At 35.0% G+C, this 19305-nt stretch overlaps 2 protein-coding genes across 3 annotated transcripts in view; one reads left to right on the top strand and one right to left on the bottom strand.

Annotated features, from left to right (window-relative positions):
- Positions 1-10267, bottom strand: part of LOC120354157 (tyrosine decarboxylase-like) — a 52160-nt gene extending 41893 nt beyond the window's left edge. The window contains exon 1 of the mRNA XM_039440493.1: positions 9638-10267. The gene's annotated coding sequence lies outside the window, so the exon portion shown is untranslated. The remainder of the gene's footprint in view (positions 1-9637) is intronic.
- The window catches only part of LOC111051900 (nucleolar GTP-binding protein 2), a 140445-nt gene that overhangs the window by 46866 nt on the left and 74274 nt on the right, over positions 1-19305 (top strand). The window lies entirely within an intron of this gene.

Raw genomic sequence — 19305 nt, 5'->3', positions numbered from 1 at the left:
CTTTACCTCTCTCTTTCTCACTGTCTCTCACTCTATCGCTCTCTCTCTCTGTTCATTTTTCTAATTTATTATAATCTTGATTTTGTTATCAAAGTAATCATTTGTATGCAATGTAAAGGGTTGTGTGGCAGAGAGCACCTATAGTCCTAACTCCTCCCTTAATAAAGGCAATTAATTAATCAATCTCTCACTGTCTTACAGTGTGTCTCTCTCTCTCTCCTATAGTGAGGTCCACGTTATAATGACAGTGGAGAAAGATAGGAGAAAAACGTTGCCGAATCTCTGTCTTGTCAATGTCTTCTATAGACGGTAGCTGATACAAGTTTATTGGTGTAATATTAACTGTTCATTCTCGTTTAAAATTATCTATTATATTTTATTAAACGAGCAATTATATTTTCAATAGTTTCATAATGAATTTTTATTATTAAGATGAAATATTTTGTTAATGATAAATTCTACATTGTTAAAAGACGATCTGGCAACAGAGCAAAGCGAGAAAGAGATAGTGCTATCTGCTTTGTTGAATGATAGACATGGATAGCAATACCATTGATAATCAAACACTGCCATTATAACGTGGACCTCACTATAGTTTATTATATAAGTTCACCTAGTACGTGCTGTCATCTGGTGCCAGATTTGAGAACTAGTCATTGGGAGTGAGTGTCTACCAATCAGGTTCGAGTAGGCAGAGCTTAGAGGCGTGGCTTATCAGAACTTGCTTGCGATTGGTCAATCGTACTAACAAGTAAACAGTGAATATAGTGAAGGAGTACGAGGAGGAGGGAGAGAGAGAGAGAAGAATTTTGTTAAATAATTAATGATTCTACATTGTTAAAAGACGATCTGGCAACTGAGCAAAGCGAAAAAGAGATAGCGCTATCTGCTTTATGGAATGATAGACAAGGATAGCAATACCATTGCTAATCAAACACTGCTATGAACAACCACAACTTGATACAGTATCAACACAATACGATACAGTATCATCTCAACTTGATGCACTACACCATAATTAGATACAAAACAGAATAGAGCTATCTGCTTTATGGAATGATAGACAAGGATAGCAATACCATTGCTAATCAAACACTGCTATGAACAACCACAACTTGATACAGTATCAACACAATACGATACAGTATCATCTCAACTTGATGCACTACACCATAATTAGATACAAAACAGAATAGAGCTATCTGCTTTGTGGAATGATAGACAAGGATAGCAATACCATTGCTAATCAAACACTGCTATTATAACGTGGACCTCACTATATGACATGAACAACCACAACTTGATACAGTATTAACACAATACGATACAGTATCATTTCAACTTGATACACATCAACATAATTTAATACAAAACAAGATAGAACTATCTGCTTTGTTGAATGATAGACAAGGATAGCAATACCATTGTCAATCAAACACTGCCATTATAACGTGGACCTCACTATAGCTGTAGATAAAGTTGATATTCACCAAGCAAATAATTTATTGTTGACTCTGAGATACAAGGCTAACTTAAACATCCGTTAGGATTCGCAAACAAAATGATCTTGACTTTGAAAATAGTGTATTTGCACAAGTGTTTATCATGTGCTGTGAATTGCTAACTAGACAACGAAAAAGGAAAAACGAGGAAAAAGGTGGTGAAAATGAGATAGAAATAGGATGGGGATAACTGTCCATCCATTCTTGGATAAGGATATCCAATGATGTAGTTGAGTAGTTGAGACGTGATGATGCGTCATTCGTGAATTTCCTATCCCCTATGTGTAGAAGCCAGTTCTTTCCTTTATTACTTTCCTTGCCCTATTACCATAGGTAAGGAAAGTATTGCTTTCCAAAAAAATTAAGCTACCCTAATTTCAAGTTTTCTATACGTTTCAAGGTCCCCTGAGTCCAAAAACATGATTTTTGGGTGTTGGTCTGTGCATGTGTGTATGTGTGTATGTCTGTGAACACGATAACTCCATTCCTAATTAACCGATTGACTTGAAATTTTAAACTTAAGATCCTTATACCATGAAGATCTGACAATAAGGTAGTCAATAAAATTCAATTCAAGATGGCGGAAAAAATGGCGGATAATTACTAAAAAACCATGTTTTTCACGGTTTTATCGAAAATGGATCCAACGATTTCCTTCAAATTTATACCATGGATAGCTATTTATAAGCCCTATCAACTGACATGAGTCTCATTTCTGGGAAAATTGCAGGAGCTCCGTAATATTCTTGAGAAAAATGGCAAATAATCACTAAAAAAACCATGTTTTAATTATCCTGTTACTCTAATAACGGTAGCTCTGTCAAATATGTACTTCACTCTCGAAATAATATCACAAAAATCTACTAATTTTTACATCCTTGAAAAATATTGTACGAATTTGTTTTGCAAGCCATTCTAGCATAGCGCAAAAACTACAGGACCATTGCCAACCCAATAATACACTAAATTATACACAGCAACAGTTGATGCCAACCTTGTAATTCGAAAATAATTGCACGGTGAAAAACATTAATCTGTTCCGACTGAAGTAAACAATTTGTAGTTATAATGTCAGCGTTGGTAGAATGGGAGGTTTTGATGAGGTTTATGAGGATTACTGAAAGCTTAACGTGAACCCCACTGTAGAGTCTAGCACTGGTCATGAATGATGCAATATTGTGAACGGTTTCAAAACAATGTGGTTCACAGAAATCAATTTTCCAAAACTCAATCCATATTCATGAATTTCCGAAGAGATTTTTCAATAATTGTGTGGCAGAAACTATAAAATCAGATTCAATTATATACTCTTCTCTCTCATCTCTCTCTCTTTCACAAAATTTCCATTAATAAATAAATCCTTAGTTTAATTAATTAAATTAACGTTTTGGTAGAGAGTTAGTGGGGAGGATATTTTTAATATTCTTTCCGAAGAACGGACATTGATATGTCCAAAGTTCCGCCAATTTATGTAGATGCATAACAATATAATTATCCATAGTTATTATATTACAAATTACTTTTTCATATCATATACTTTCAATAATTATTCTCTTAGTCTATATTATGTAAATTCATCTATAATGTTGCTGTATTGTAAGCTATTGTATATAAGTGTATAAGCCAGTATATATTGTAATCTACATAAATAAAGTACTCAATCAATCAATCAATCAATCTCTCACTCTCTCTGGATCATGAAGTTTAATTTTCCAAAACCTAAACTATATTTCTTGGATCTCCAATGAGGTTTTTCAATGATTGTGTGACAGAAACTATACTAGTAGTTCTGTGAACAGTAGACCTCACGCAGTATTCTCATCCACAAGTACCTGATTGAAACTATAGACCTTATGGAAATACAGCAATAGACTGGCTTCTCCACACATATCTGTGTAATCACTTGTCAGCTGATTTATGATGAATAATTCTATAGTCTGATTTTTACTCCTATATTGGCGTATGAAGGAGGCTCCTTTTTCCTTTAACATTATCCTTGAAATGCAAAATTTCCGAAAACCTTGTATATACGTCGACGTGCAATTAAAAAATGAACATACCTGTCAAATTTTATGAAAATCACTGCGTTTCGCCGTAAATGCGCAACATATAAACATTCAAACATTTAAACATTAAGAGAAATGCCAAACCGTCGACTTGAATCTTAGACCTCACTTCGCTCGGTCAACAATCAGATTCAAGTATACTCTTCTCTCTCACACACACACTCACCCACTCACTCTCTCCCTCATACCCACGGTCAAATGCTGAAGAGGATTTGACGCCTCAAGTTTACATTTTCGGGACAGAACATTTTAAATTTGGTAAAAGATAAATCCCTGAGATTTAGAGGATATATTCTTCATGGTATTGTTGATCTAGTAAAACAAAAGTTTTCTGAAAATATCAATTTTTAAGATAGTTATTCAATTTACTAAAAATAACTTTTAGTTGAGTTTTTTTTGTAAATTGATTAACTTTTTCAAAAATTGATATTTCCAGAAAATTTTTGTTTTGCTAGATCAAAAATTCCATGAAGAATCCATCCTCCAAATCTCATGGATTTATCTCTTACCGACCGAATTTGGAATTTTCTGTCCCAAAAATGTAAACTTTAGGCGCTCATATCTCAAAAAGTAATGATCGAAAAAAAACCTTAGAAAACTTTTCCATTTAGATAGCTTGATGATATACAAATCGAAATACTTCGAAAAATATCACCAGTAGAAAGTTTATTTCTAGCCTTTGCACAGCCTCAATCTGAATATCCCCTCTGTATCTGCTAATATAGCATCTGTATCTGCTTAATAAAGGCAATCAATCAATCAATCAATCAATCAATCTCTACCTCATCAGTAAACGAAGAGAGACACAACACTACTGTCTATCAATAAACTATTTATTTATTTATTTGGTTAGCACAAACAATACGATGATCGGAAAAGAAAAACAGGCTATTGCCCAAAACTTCTTCAATTTCCCAATTTATGTAGTTTGAAATTGTCCTCAAATTATTTCAAAAATTCACTAGATATCCCCATTGCTATACAGAAACAATGGTTTAAACTCCCTGAATATTTAGTTTTACTATCAGACATTCCAAATAAGTGTATAATTCAGAACAATATTGTGACTTACAAGAGTGTAGAACTTTTATCTTATCTCTCCTCCAAGATTCATTGAAATTAAATATAAACTTTGTTAATGATAACTTGAATAATTATTTATATTTGTATCACGTAACTTTGAGCTGTTGTTGAGTCATTTGTAATGGTCTACTATTATCGGAAGACAAGTAAAGGGTGGTTGAACCAATCTTCTAATAGTTTACACTTCACTAGGTTTTCGCTTTCAATTTACATTCATTAATTTCACTTGCACCATAAAGCTTTGCTTGCTCTTTCTTACCCTCTTTCTCTGGCTCTGAATCTCTCACTTGGTCTCTCGCGCACACACACATTCACTCTCTCTCTGAATCACAATCACTCACTTGGTCACTCTCTTTCTCTCTCTGTGTCTCTCAATCACTTGGTCTCTCTGTGTCTCTCAATCACTCACTCGGTCTCTCGCACACACACACACATTCACTCTCTCTTTCTCTCTCTCTCTCACTCTCTCTCTCTCTCTCTGGCTCTCAATCTCTCACTCGGTCTCTCTCTCTAACTATGCCTCTCAATCTTTGTGCTCTTTGTAGCACAAAGTTGTCAATTTCCTTTCAGTTGTATTCTGTATATATTTTTTCGCCACACTGCACAGAAAGCAGCTGTTTTCCAGTCCCTACGTAGATCTGAAAGACCTTGTTTGCAGACGACGTCAGAAAGGGTTTCTTTTCCGGTCTAGGCCAGAAAGTTGTCTCTTTCCAGCCGCTTATGGCTGGAAACAACGCGCTAATTATTATTAATAAGTCATCCGCTAGATCGGGCGAGTGTCCACTTTCATAATAAGCTGAAGTCGCCATGATTTTAGTTTCAGTTTCGAATCAAACTAATTCGCTTCGTAACCAGTTTTATTCAATTATTTATTGTTGATTAGTGCATTCCGAATTTTCAAAAATGCTTGAAGATGACTGTGGTATTCCAAGTGAAATTTTAAAAGAATCTGAAATCCTGACTGCAAATCTTCTACCACTAAAATCAAGAGATAGGTACGATAGCTTAACGAGTATTCTTTATTTTGTATTCTTTATTTATTTTGTCAGCAATACCTGTAGTGTGGCGAAAAATATCGTTCGCACCACGGGCAAAAATGTTTTTCCAGCTCTCAATCTTTTCTAGTCCTCGGCCTACGGCCTCGGACTTGAAACCCGATTTCGAGCTGGAAAAATCTCATTTTCTGCTCTAGGTGCGAAATATACTATTGTGCAATAAACGATTTGATTTGATTTGAATCACTCACTCGGTCTCTCACGCACACACACATTCACTCTCTCTCTCTCTCTCTCTCTCTCTTTTTCTCTCTCTCGCTCTCTCTCTCTTTGTCTCTCTCTCTGTCTCTTATCTTCCTCCGCTCTCCTCTTCTTCTTCTTCTTCTTCTTCTTCTTCTTCTTCCTCTTCTTCTTCTTCTTCTTCTTCTTCTACTACTTCTACATCTCCATCCACTTATTGTTCTTCTTCTCCTGTGTTATTTTTCATGTTCTTCTTTTCCTTCTTCATCTACGTTTTCTTCTTCTCCTTCATCATCATCATCATCATCATCATCAGCCTCTCCATAATCATCTTCTTCCTCTTCTTCATCTTCTTTTTTTTCTTCTTCTTGTTCTTCTTCTTTTTCTTCTCCTTCTTCACATCTTCCTACTCCTTGTTCACATTCTTATTGCTTTTCATCTTCTGTCTTCATCTTCATTCTCCGTTTTTTCTTCTTCTTCTTCTTCTTCTTCTTCTTCTTCTTCTTCTTCTTCTTCTTCTCCTTCTCCACAATCTTCCCACTCCTTGTTCACCAACTTTTTGCTGTTCATGTTCTGTCTTCATCATCATCATCATCTTCTTCTTTTTCTTCTTCTTCTCCTCTTCCTCCTCCTTCTCCTCCTCCTCCTTTTTCTTCTTCTCCTCCTTATCCTCCTTCTACGCCTTTTTCACCTTCTCATTGTTGATTATGTTCTGTTTTCTTCATCATCATCATCATCATCTCATCATCATCATCATCATCATCATCATCATCATCATCATCATCATCATCATCATCTTCTTATTATTATTATTATTATTATTATATTATTATTATTATTATTATTCTCCCCCCGTCTTCTCCCATCTTCATCATTATCATTATTATCATCATCATCATCATCATCATCTTCTTCTTCTTATTCTTCTTCTTCTTCTTCTTCTTCTTCTTATTCTGCTTCTTCTTCTTCTCGTTCTTCTTCTACATCTCATAATATTTATGTTGTCATGATGACTACTTGACAAATGAACAAGCAATTATTTTACGATGCATTAGAGAACAATCGAATTAATAAATAATTCGGTAGCAGAAAAAGCTTGTTGGCTTTTGAGTGGGTCGGATGAAGAGTGTGCTCAAATAACTGACCAATCACAGAGCCGGATTTGCTGATTATGACGTCATCAGCGGCCAATAGTGGGAGTTCATGAATTTTGTAAACTGATTTGAACTAATTTCGGTGATCGATTTGGCATTGCTTGAATGGGAGGCAGTGATGACGTCACTCATGAGCAATACTGGCAGTTTGGAGTGAATATCATTTGAAGCAAGTGGTGATTGATTTAAGACGAATGTGTGATTCTATTTTCGTAGAGATTGGCCGTTTTTTAACATTTGTGAAATGCTGCTATAGTGAGGTCCACGTTATAATGGTAGTACTTGATCTACATTAGTGTTGATATCCTTGTCTATCATTCCACAAAGTAGATAGCTCGCTCCTGTTTTGTATCAAATTATGGTGTTGTGTATCAAGTTGAGATGATACTGTATCATATTTTCGGTATGTTGAGCACTAATATTGCTATAGTGAGGTCCACGTTATAATGGCAGTGTTTAATTAACATTGGTGTTGCTATCCTTGTGTATCATTCAACAAAGCACATAGCTCTATCCTGTTCTGTATCAAATTATGGTGTTGTGTATCAAGTTGAGATGATACTGTATCATATTTTCGGTATGTTGAGCACTAATATTGCTATAGTGAGGTCCACGTTATAATGGCAGTGTTTAATTAACATTGGTGTTGCTATCCTTGTGTATCATTCAACAAAGCACATAGCTCTATCCTGTTCTGTATCAAATTATGGTGTTGTGTATCAAGTTGAGATGATACTGTATCATATTTTCGGTATGTTGAGCACTAATATTGCTATAGTGAGGTCCACGTTATAATGGCAGTATACTTGATTAACATTGGTGTTGATATCCTTGTCTATCATTCCACAAACCAGATAGCGCTATCTCTTTCTCACTCTGCTTTGTTGTCCGATATTTTCAGAGCAATGTAACAATTAACAAAATATATTTAATCTCAATCATGAAAATTTATTAATTTATCATTGAAAAGTCAAATATGTTCTTGACGAATGAAATATAGTTTGTTTAGCAATGGTATTGCTATCCTTGTCTATCATTCAACAAAGCGGATAGCGCTATCTCTTTCTCGCTTTGCTCTGTTGCCCTATTGTCTTATAACAATGTAGAATTAATAATTAATCAACTAAATATTTCATCTTAATTATGGAAATTCATTATAAAATTATTGAAAAATATGATTTCTTGCTTAATAACATATTATTGATTATTTTAAACAAGAATGCACAGTTAATATTACATCAATAAACCTGTATCAGCTACCGTCTATAGAAGGCATTGACAAGACAGAGAATCAGCAATAATCTTCTATAGAAGGCAGAGAACTATAGTGGGGTCCACGTTATAATGGCAGTGTTTGATTAACATTGGTGTTGATATCCTTGTCTATCATTCGACAAAACACATACCGCTATCGTTTTCTAGCTCCACAACGTTGCCAAATCCGTTTTTAACAATGTGTGAATATAATTGACCGAGCGAAGTGAGGTCTAAGATTCAAGTCGACGGTTTGGCATTTCTCTTAATGTTTAAATGTTTATATGTTGTGCATTTACGGCGAAACGCGGTAATAGATTTTCATGAAATTTGACAGGTATGTTCCTTTTTAAATTGCGCGTCGACGTATATACAAGGTTTTTGGAAATTTTGCATTTCAAGGATAATATAAAAGTAAAAAGGAACCTCTTTCATACGCCAATATCGGAGTAAAAATCAGACTATAGAATTATTCATCATAAATCAGCTGTCTAGTGGACTATAATACTACCCATTCAAAAACATCGAACATCTTGAAAATGTATCTTTCCATTAACGTTAGTAGACAGTTGACAATACTACTACCCGTTCAAAAACAGCAAATATCTTTAAAATTGTATCTTTCCATCAACGTTGTAGACAGTTGCAGCCAGACCTGATAACAGCGCTCACACTCACATTCCGGGACGACACGTCACGGTACGATAGGACAAAAAGCTCTATTTTTATTTAGGACTTTTTCTAAACATTTAAATTGGTAAAATTGTTTATTAATTTTTGAGAAAACATTACAACAGGTCAATGTAACTTACTGAGCGCGAGGTCTACTGTTCACAGAACTACCAGTTAATCAAGGCAGATAAATGACAGCGCTGTTTTCCTATCTTTATCTACTGCCATTATAACGTGGACCTCACTATAGTAACGCTCTTCTTCTATCTTTCTCCCACTGCTATTATAATGTGGACCTTCTCACTATAGTTGTTATAACTTCCCAATAAATAGCATGCATACAAATATCAAGTCAAAACAAACATTACTAAAAATTCCAAACATTACTAAAAAATCCAAACATCAAGACTTTTTGAATAATTATTTAGTTACTGTTCTAGATTTTTTAATTTCAGATTCTAATAGTATCTATTAGATTCAAAATTTGCTCGTTCATCTGAGTATTGAAGAGTGTAAATTGTATTTTGAAAAGTGAAAGTGACATAACCAACATTTCGATTTGGACAGTATAGTATAAATTGGAAATGGGGCAGTTTTGGGCATGAGCCTGTTGTGCCTTTCCTCATGTTAAGTATTTGTACACAATGTAAATAGATAACTAAATTACTAACCTGTATATCGGTGAGAGTCCTTCAAAATTTATCTCGGATTTTTCGTACACTTTTTGTTGTTTTCCACTTCACTGAATTTTTTGAAAAATTCACCTACACTGATCACAAAGAAAATATCTAATATCGCGAGTAAAATTGCACGATTTTGAAAATTGACAATGATTAAACACTCACTTTGACAGATAACTGGAGAAGTATACAGTTGAAAATTGAAGAAACTGTCTTGAGGAATCACGTGGTAGTTTCAAATTTTTTATCTCCAACTTGGAAGTTGAAGAAATTTTCTCAAGGAATCACGTGGTTTCTTGAACTTTTTTACCTCGAGCAGCGCGATTTTCACTTGTGAAATGAAATTTTCGAAGAGAGAATTCTTTACCAAAGTACGGTTAGTCAATTATATGTGAAGAACTTTCTAAGTTGTTTCTTGGAAATTCGTCAACTGAAGTTAATTAACTAGTTTGGGAATCTGTCAACTGAAGTTAATTAACTAGTTTGGGAATCTGTCAACTTGATAACAAAATACGGTCAACTTGTTAACGGTATCGTCAATTTAACTACAAAGTTTGTCAACTTGTTTTGAAATTGTTAGTCACCAAATTTCGCGAGATACTGTCAACTTGATTGAGAGGATTTTCTTGTATCAAAATTTGAAAACACTTGAAATAAATAATAAATTTTGTTGATTCCAAGTTAATTCAGTAGATGATTTGCACCAATAATTTGAAAAACACTTTGAATAAAAAATTAAAGTTGGGCTACTGGAGGAATCTCTGAGTGATTTAGTATTTGAGTAACTGTGAAATTTGATAAAGTTAGTTAACTAGTTTCGGAATCTGTCAACTTGATAACAAAATACGGTCAACTTGTAAACGGTATCGTCAATTTAACTACAAAGTCTGTCAACTTGTTTTGAAATTGTTAGTCACCAAATTTCGTGAGATATCTGTCAACTTGATTGGGAGGATTTTCTTGTATCAAAATTTGAAAAACACTTGAAATAAATAATAAATTTTGTTGATTCCAAGTTAATTCAGTAGATGATTTGCACCAATAATTTGAAAAACACTTTGAATAAAAAATTAAATTTGGACTACTGGAGGAATCTCTGAGTAATTTAGTATTTGAGAACCTGTGAAATTTGAAAAACACTTGAAATATAGTTGAATTCGAGTTAATTCAGTAGATGTTTTGCACCAATAATTTGAAAAACACTTGAAATAAATAATAAATATAGTTGAATTCAAGTTAATTCAGTAGATGTTTTGCACCAATAATTTGAAGTTAAACAACTGGAGAAATCTCTGATCAACTAAATTCACGTCAGCTATATTCAACAAGTTTTTAACTGTAAATATTATAAATAAACTCCTGATATTCTAACTGGAAGATTCTTAATAAGGTCCTTAAATCCTTCTAAGTCCAGAGCAGTTATTGGAGTGATTGCAAATTCAGGGTTACGTTGGTTTTAATATACGGGAGTGGTGTGTAGCGGCTCTTGAAAGGATACTCCTTGGGCAATCCCCGAACATTTCAGGGGAAATTTTTGTCAAGTGGTAGGTTCGGTTACGGAGAGGAAGCTCTATTTGATACGCAACTTGTGTTGTGTTGCATGGTGTTGGATTGAGCGAGCGAAGAGAGGTCTATGATTGGAGTAGACTGTTTCGCATTTCTATTTATTAAAAAGTGCTCACCTATCAAGAAAACTACAATTAACGCAATGGAAAGAAATTGAATCGGTTGAAAAAATAAATATTAACTAGTAGTTCTGTGAACAGTAGACCTCACGCAGTATTCTCATCCACAAGTACCTGATTGAAACTGTAGACCTTATGGAAATACAGCAATAGACTGGCTTCTCCACACATCTGTGTAATCACTTGTCAGCTGATTTATGATGAATAATTCTATAGTCTGATTTTTACTCTAATATTGGCGTATGAAGGAGGCTCCTTTTTCCTTTTATATTATCCTTGAAATGCAACATTTCCGAAAACCTTTCTGTCCTATCGTACGGTGAGGTGTCGTCCCGGAATGTGAGTGTGAGCGCTGTTATCAGGTCTGGCTGCAACTGTCTACAACGTTGATGGAAAGATACATTTTTAAGATGACATTTTTAAGATGTTCGATGTTTTCCAACTCAACACAGTTGCCCAATTCGTTCTACAATACTAGTAGTTCTGTGAACAAAAGAGCTCACGCAGTATTCTCATCCACAAGTACGTGATTGAAACTATAGACCTTATGGAAATACAGCAATAGACTGGCTTCTCCACACATCTGTGTAATCACTTGTCAGCTGATTTATGATGAATAATTCTATAATCTGATTTTTACTCTAATATTGGCGTATGAAGGAGGCTCCTTTTTCCTTTTATATTATCCTTGAAATGCAACATTTCCGAAAACCTTGTATATGCGTCGATGCGCAATTAAAAAAGGAACATACCTGTCAAATTTCATGAAAATCTATTACCGCGTTTCGCCGTAAATGCGCAACATATAAACATTCAAACATTTAAACATTAAGAGAAATGCCAAACCGTCGACTTGAATCTTAGACCTCACTTCGCTCGGTCAATTATAGATTAATTATTGCAATTTCAATTCAACATCATAAACTGTCAAAGAATCATTGTTGGCGTGGTTGAAAATATTACCCCATATGTGCTGCCATCTTGTGGCAGAGTTGAGAGTTGAACGCATTCAAACTTTCGACCAATCAGAAGAGAGATCATTCTCGCCAATCAGGAGTCGAGAGTATATTTTTGTCACTCAACTATAGTTAGGTCCACGTTATAATGGCAGTGGAGAATGATAGGAGTAGGCTATAGCAATGCCGATCCTCTGCCTTGTCAATGCCTTCTATAGAGGATAGCGGATAGCAGTATTTTTGATGTAATATTAACTGTTCATTCTCGTTTAAAATAACTATATTTTATCAAGCAAGAAATTATATTTCTCAATGATTTCATAATCAAAATTAAATATTTTGTTAATCTATATATATAAAAGCGAAATGGCACTCACTCACTGACTGACTGACTGACTCACTCACTCACTCACTCACTCACTCACTCACTCGCATAACTAAAAATCTACCGGACCAAAAAACGTTCAAATTTGGTAGGTATGTTCAGTTGTCCCTTTAGAGGCGCACTAAGAAATCTTTTGACAATATTTTAACTCTAAGGGCTGTTTTTAAGGGTTTTAAGTTCGTCTTTTAGCATGTATATTCTTCTTCTCCCAATCTCTTAATTATAATTGAAATGTCCATATCATATGTTAATATAGAACTATAATCTAGAGAGAGTACCTCTTCGAAACAGTTGTTAACTGGCAACTAAATTAATAATTTTGTCAGGTTGGCATTAAGTTGAGTTGACTTTGTTAGGTTGGCACCAAGTTGAAGATTTGAATGCATTTATCGCGCAAAAATTGATTGGGCACTGCTACTTCAATCCTGGGAATATTATATTACCAGCCGTCAGGCTCGCTTAGCTCGCCATATCCGTTTTAGCCAGACGTTTAGCCTGGACCCCCGACTGGATTGTCCTAACATATGATAAAAATGCTCAAATGAGAAATGCAGGCGAGCGAAGCGAGCCTGCTGATCTCACTCTTGGACGATCCAGTCGGGGGTCCAGGGGGCGGAGCCCCCTGGCTAGATGGTTATGGCGAGCGAAGCGAGCCTGACGGTTAGTTAATCATATTTCTACGTTGTTAAAAGACGATCTGGCAACATTACGGAGCTAGACAATGATAGCACTATCTGCTTTGTCGAATGATAGACAAGGATAGCAATACCATTGTCAATCAATTTTGTCATTATAACGTGGACTTCACTACAGTTTTGTGGTATTGAACTGTATTTTTGTATCAAATCTATTTGATACACCAAAGCATTGTATCATTTGAGGAGTAGTATAGTATCTATGAGTATTCATCAATGACTGCACCTTTCTCTGAGTAGTAAAAATAACCAATCACATTTCTGCGTACTCCACTTAACACCTCAATGTGATCCGTCTGACAAATTTTCAACAGCTCTCCAAAGTTTTTTGCGCGCTCAATTCTTGTAATCATTGCTTCTTCTCCTATTCCTCTACCTCATCCACCTCCTCCTCATCCTCTCGATCATTATCATCCTCCTCCTACTTCTTCTCTGTCATCTCCCCCACTCCCTCCTTATCAGTTTCGTTTTATTTTTATTTTTTCTCAGCTCTCCAAAGTTTCTTGCGCTCTCAATTCTTGTAATCATTGCTTCTCCTTCTACTTTACATCCTCCTCCTCCACACGATCATTATCATCCTCCTCCTACTTCTTCTCTGTCATCTCCTCCACTTCCTCCTTTTCAGTTTCGTTTTCTTTTTCTTCTTTCTCAGCTCTCCAAAGTTTTTTGCGCGCTCAATTCTTGTAATCATTTCTTCTTCTCCTATTCCTCTACCTCCTCCTCCTCCTCCTCATCCTCTCGATCATTATCATCCTCCTCCTACTTCTTATCTGTCATCTCCTCCACTCCCTCCTTCTCAGTTTCGTTTTCTTTTTTTTCTTTCTTAGCTCTCCAAAGTTTTTTGCGCTCTCAATTCTTGTAATCATTGCTTCTCCTTCTTCTTTACATCCTCCTTCATCTCTTTCTCCTCACCACTCCTCCTCCTCTATCTCCTCTTACTACTTTTCCGTCACCTCCTCCTCTCCCTTCTTATCAGTTTCGTTTTCTTTTTCTTCTTTCTCAGCTCTCCAAAGGTTTTAGCGCTCTCAATTCTTGTAATTAATCATTGCTTCTTCTCCTCCTCCTTCACCTCTTTCTCCTCTTCTCAATTATCATCCTTCCCCTCCATCAACTCCTCCACTCCCTCCTTATCAGTTTCGTTTTCTTTTTCGTCTTTCTCAGCTCTCCAAAGGTTTTTGCGCTCTCAATTCTTGTAATCAATCATTGCTTCTTCTCCTACTCCTCCTTCACCTCTTCCTCCTCTTCTCAATCATCATCCTTCTCCTCCTCTTCTTCCATCAACTCCTCCACTCCCTCCATATCAGTTTCGATTTCTTTTTCTTCTTTCTCAGCTGTACAAAGTTTTTTGCGCGCTCAATTCTTGTAATCATTTTTTCTTCTCCTATTCCTCTACCTCCTCCTCTTCCTCCTCTTCTCGATCATTATCATCCTCCTCCTACTTCTTCTCTGTCATCTCCTCCACTCCCTCCTTATCAGTTTCGTTTTCTTTTTCGTCTTTCTCAGCTCTCCAAAGGTTTTTGCGCTCTCAATCTTGTGATTAATCATTGCTTCTTCTCCTCCTCCTCCTTCACCTCTTCCTCCTCTTCTCAATCATCATCCTTCTCCTCCTCTCCCTCCATTTTGGTAGAGAGTTAGTGGGGAGGATATTTTGAATATTGTTTCCGAAGAATGGACATTGATATGTCCAAAGCTCCGCCAATTTATGTAGATGCATAACAATATGATTATTATCTATAGTTATTATATTACAAATTGCTTTTTCATATCATATACAGTTCAATAATTATTTTCTTAGTCTATATTATGTAAATTCATCTATAATTTTGCTGTATTGTAAGCTATTGTATATAAGTGTATAAGCCAGTATATATTGTAATCTACATGAATAAAGTACTCAATCAATCAATCCATCAACTCCTCCACTCCCTCCTTATCAGTTTCGATTTATTTTCCTTCTTTCTCAGCTGTACAACGTTTTTTGTCATTTCAATTCTCTAATCGTTGCTTCTTTGCCTTCTTACTTCATCCTACTTCACCCTTCTACTTAATCACCTCCTCTTACCCCTCCCACTCCTCCTACTCTGCCTCCTCATCCGTTCTTCTTCTTCGTTTTCTGCCACAGTTCTGTCAAGATTTTTCGCACTAAATCTAATCTTCTAAAAGTTTATTGCCTCTCAGTTTTTTCACCAATCTACCTTCTCATCCTCCTTCTCCGCCTCCTCCTCTTCCTCCTCCTCCTCTTCCACCCTCCTTCTTCTCTTGTTCTCCTCCTCCATTTTGTTTCTCTTCTTCTTTTTCTCATTCTTCTCATTTTATTCTTCAACTTTAACAGCTCTTCAACATTATTTGCAATCTCAAATATTCTTCTTATCATCTTTCTCATCCTCCTACACCTCCTCCTTCTCCTAATTCGTTTCGTTTTCTTCTTTTTATTCTTCTCCTCCTTCTCCTTCTTCCTCTTTATTGTAAGCTATTGTATATAAGTGTATAAGCCAGTATTTATTGTAATCTACATAAATAAAGTACTCAATCAATCAATCTTTCACCACAGCTCTCCTAGGTTTTCTCGTTCTAAATTTACTCTTCATTTATTCATCTATTCCATTGGCATTACAGATCATAATTATAATAAATATAATATGATTGGGAGAAGACAACAGGCATAGCCCAAAACTGTCTTCTCCCAAATTTTTACAAATAAAAGTTTCAAAAAAGGAATAAGGTTAAGATTTCACTTTCACTTCAAAAAGTCCAATTTCCACTTAAAAACTAATGACCAAACTAAAAATTTCGAATTTTGATATTTAAAAACTGATTAAAAACAAAAATATTTCACTCAAATCTCTACAGATTGGAAATTTTTGAGTATTTTGCGAAATTTTGAGCCAGAAAAGAAACACAACACTTCACTATTAGCACAGCTAATTTAATTTAGTAATTTAATTATATTAATTTAGTTTATATATATAATAAAAATTTCTTTTCAAATTTCGCTTCAATTGTACAACAAACAGCAACTGAATGATGTATATTTTTTCCTATCTAACACTTTGAGGCTGAGATCATTTGTTTTGTTCGAGTGGGTGCTGCTGATGTTTTTAATTCTTTTTTTAGTGCCTTACAAAATAATTATGAATGAACTTTGCATTGTGAATTATGAATGAACTATGAATGAACAAATTTTAATTGATCTTTGAGGTATAAACCATTATATAAATGTCATGTCTATCTACATTTCCATGTAATGATACAAGGAGTATCAAATACATTGTAAAATAAATAAATAAAATATATATGAATAAATAAATAAATAAATAAAGGCCTTTATTGAACATTTCAAAGAAATCATTACATAATATTATTGTATATTTAATTGTCGGCATATCTCCATGGCAAAGTGCCGTCAGGAGAAGTTTATAATATATATATATATATATATATATATATTAAATATAATTTAATTTAGTAATATTAAAATAATAAACTATTTAGCACAGTTAAACTTTTGGGCCCGGCTGAAGTATGACAGTCGTAAGGCCCATTGACGGCTTAAATTATATATTCAGGCGGTGGGACCTTCCCGCAAGGGACTCCCCACCAACAAAAGCCATACGAATTTACTTTTTACTATTAGCACAGCTGAGCTCTAATCATTGCCTCTCTGTAATCGTTCTACTTTACCTCCACCTTCTCATTCGTTTTATTTTTCTTCTTCTTCCTCATCCTCTTCTTCTTCTTCTTCTTCTCCTTTTTCTTCCTCTTCTTCACATTCTTCAGCGCGCCTCTTTGTAAACTACTCTCTGTAGCTGTAGTAGGTCCCCATTCATTCATTCGTTCATTGTCAATATAGTCTACACGTAGTTGAGAGTTGAATATCTCTGGCATTTCCCTGCCAAGTCGTGAGTGCGCGTACATCCGTATTGTCTTTCTATTCTATAATACTCTTATTGCGCGCGCATTCACTCACTACTAAGACTTATAAGTGAGTAGTACTTCAGAGAAGTATGTCGTTGTCGCCTTCTTCTTCTTCATATTCTTCTCCATCATCTTCTAATTCTTTCACGTTTCCTACTTGTGCTAATAATCTAACTTCTTCATCTCATGCACAACTCTATCATTTTTTGCCTGAGTTCCTTGAAATAGTATATTTCGCACCTAGAGCAGAAATAGTTATTTGAGTATATCTAGAGTGAAAAGTGCTGTTTCTCCCTGAGGGAAAAGTTTGAAGACCGAGGCGAAGCCGAGGGCAACAATTTTCCTTAGGGAGAAAAAACATTTTTCACTCGTGATATACACAACATTTTTCCTTCACCTACTTTTTATAAAATCTGCTAATAAAATAATTTTTAAAAACGTATGTGACCAAACAATGTGTTACAACATAATCTAAAAAGTAAACAGAAACAGCTGGCTTGTAATCACAGTTCTCCTCCGACAGCACTATCTGTCGGCTAAAGTTTAACAACAATGACAGCCAAAACTACAGCTATGATGAAGTTCCCGTTTCAAATTTGATTAGTTGATAAGTAATATTCGTTGGCTGATATTTTGAATAACATGTAAAATAAAGAAAATATATCATTTTTTTTAGTATAGTGATATGAAGTTTGTAATAATAATTTCAGCATACAAACATAAATTTTATTATATCCATCAAATGTCTGGTTGAGGTATTGAATTTAGTTGGTTAATGACTACTCTATATGCTTCCTCATCTGAGCTTAGACTTCTGACCTATTCCAAATGTACGTTTTAAAATAGAGATGCTTCCCATGTTATTTAAATGGAGTCACTTTTACTCCCTAGGGAGTTTTTCTGTTTTTTAGTACCGAGACCGAAAAAGTGACACTTTAGTATCATGTTTCAGGGAGTAAAGTAAGTACTTTTGACAGTAGGTGGAGGAAAATGAGATTTTTCCGGCTGAAAATCGGCTTTCAAGTTCGAGGACTAGAAAAGATTGAGAGCCGGAGAACCATTTTTGCCCGTGGTGCGAACGCTATTTTTCGCCACACACAAAAATAAAATATATATATGAGAATAGTTGTTTACTAGCACTTCCGAAAGCAGAGTGGAGGTGATAGCTCTAGCAAATCCGAGGTAATCTGAATATCAGAAATTGTCCAAGTATTTTTATTTTTTATTCTGATTTGTCTAAATAACCTAAAAGATGATGTTCAATTATGTGGAAGGTTGAGCTTATACTTTTTTATTCTTTCGAATGACAATAAGATGGTATTATTATAAATGTTTTAATTATTGAATAATCAAACAAATAGTGAAAAGTTTTTTGATCACCTTTCTTAGTTGCATGTTAGCGGCTGGAAAGGGTACTCTTTCCGGCCTAGGCCTTCTTAGTTCCATGTTAGCCATCTTAGTCCGGCCTAGGCCGGAAAGAAACCTGTTCTGACGTCAGACGAGAGTCGTCTGCAAACAATGTCTATCAGATCTACGTAGGGACTGGAAAACAGCTGCTTTCTGTGCAGTGTGGCGAAAAATTGCTTTCTACATTCAGTTCTACTGCTTGTTCCTCCTTCTCAACACTCTCCTCCTCCTTCTTCACTTCCTGATCCTCTTTATCATAACCCTCCTCATCTGTCTCTCTTTTCGTGACCCAATATTTCATACTTTTTAAAATTTGTTGAATTATTAGCGATACTATTTTCATTCATTGTTAATTAGTCTTTACGCCAGAACATGTGTACTACAATCTAATCTAATCTATCTTCTCTGCCTTTAACCTGCTTCCATCTTGGTAGAGAGTTAGTGGGGAGGATATTTTTAATATTCTTTCCAAAGAATGGACATTGATCTGTCCAAAGCTCCGCCAATTTATGTAGATGCATAACAATATTATTATTATCTATAGTTATTATATTACAAATAGCTTTTCCATATCATATACAGTTCAATAATTATTGTCTTAGTCTATATTATGTAA

This window comes from Nilaparvata lugens, chromosome 14, assembly GCF_014356525.2.
Source record: "Nilaparvata lugens isolate BPH chromosome 14, ASM1435652v1, whole genome shotgun sequence".
NCBI lineage: Eukaryota > Metazoa > Arthropoda > Insecta > Hemiptera > Delphacidae > Nilaparvata > Nilaparvata lugens.
This window is presented reverse-complemented; position numbering and strand designations above follow the sequence as displayed.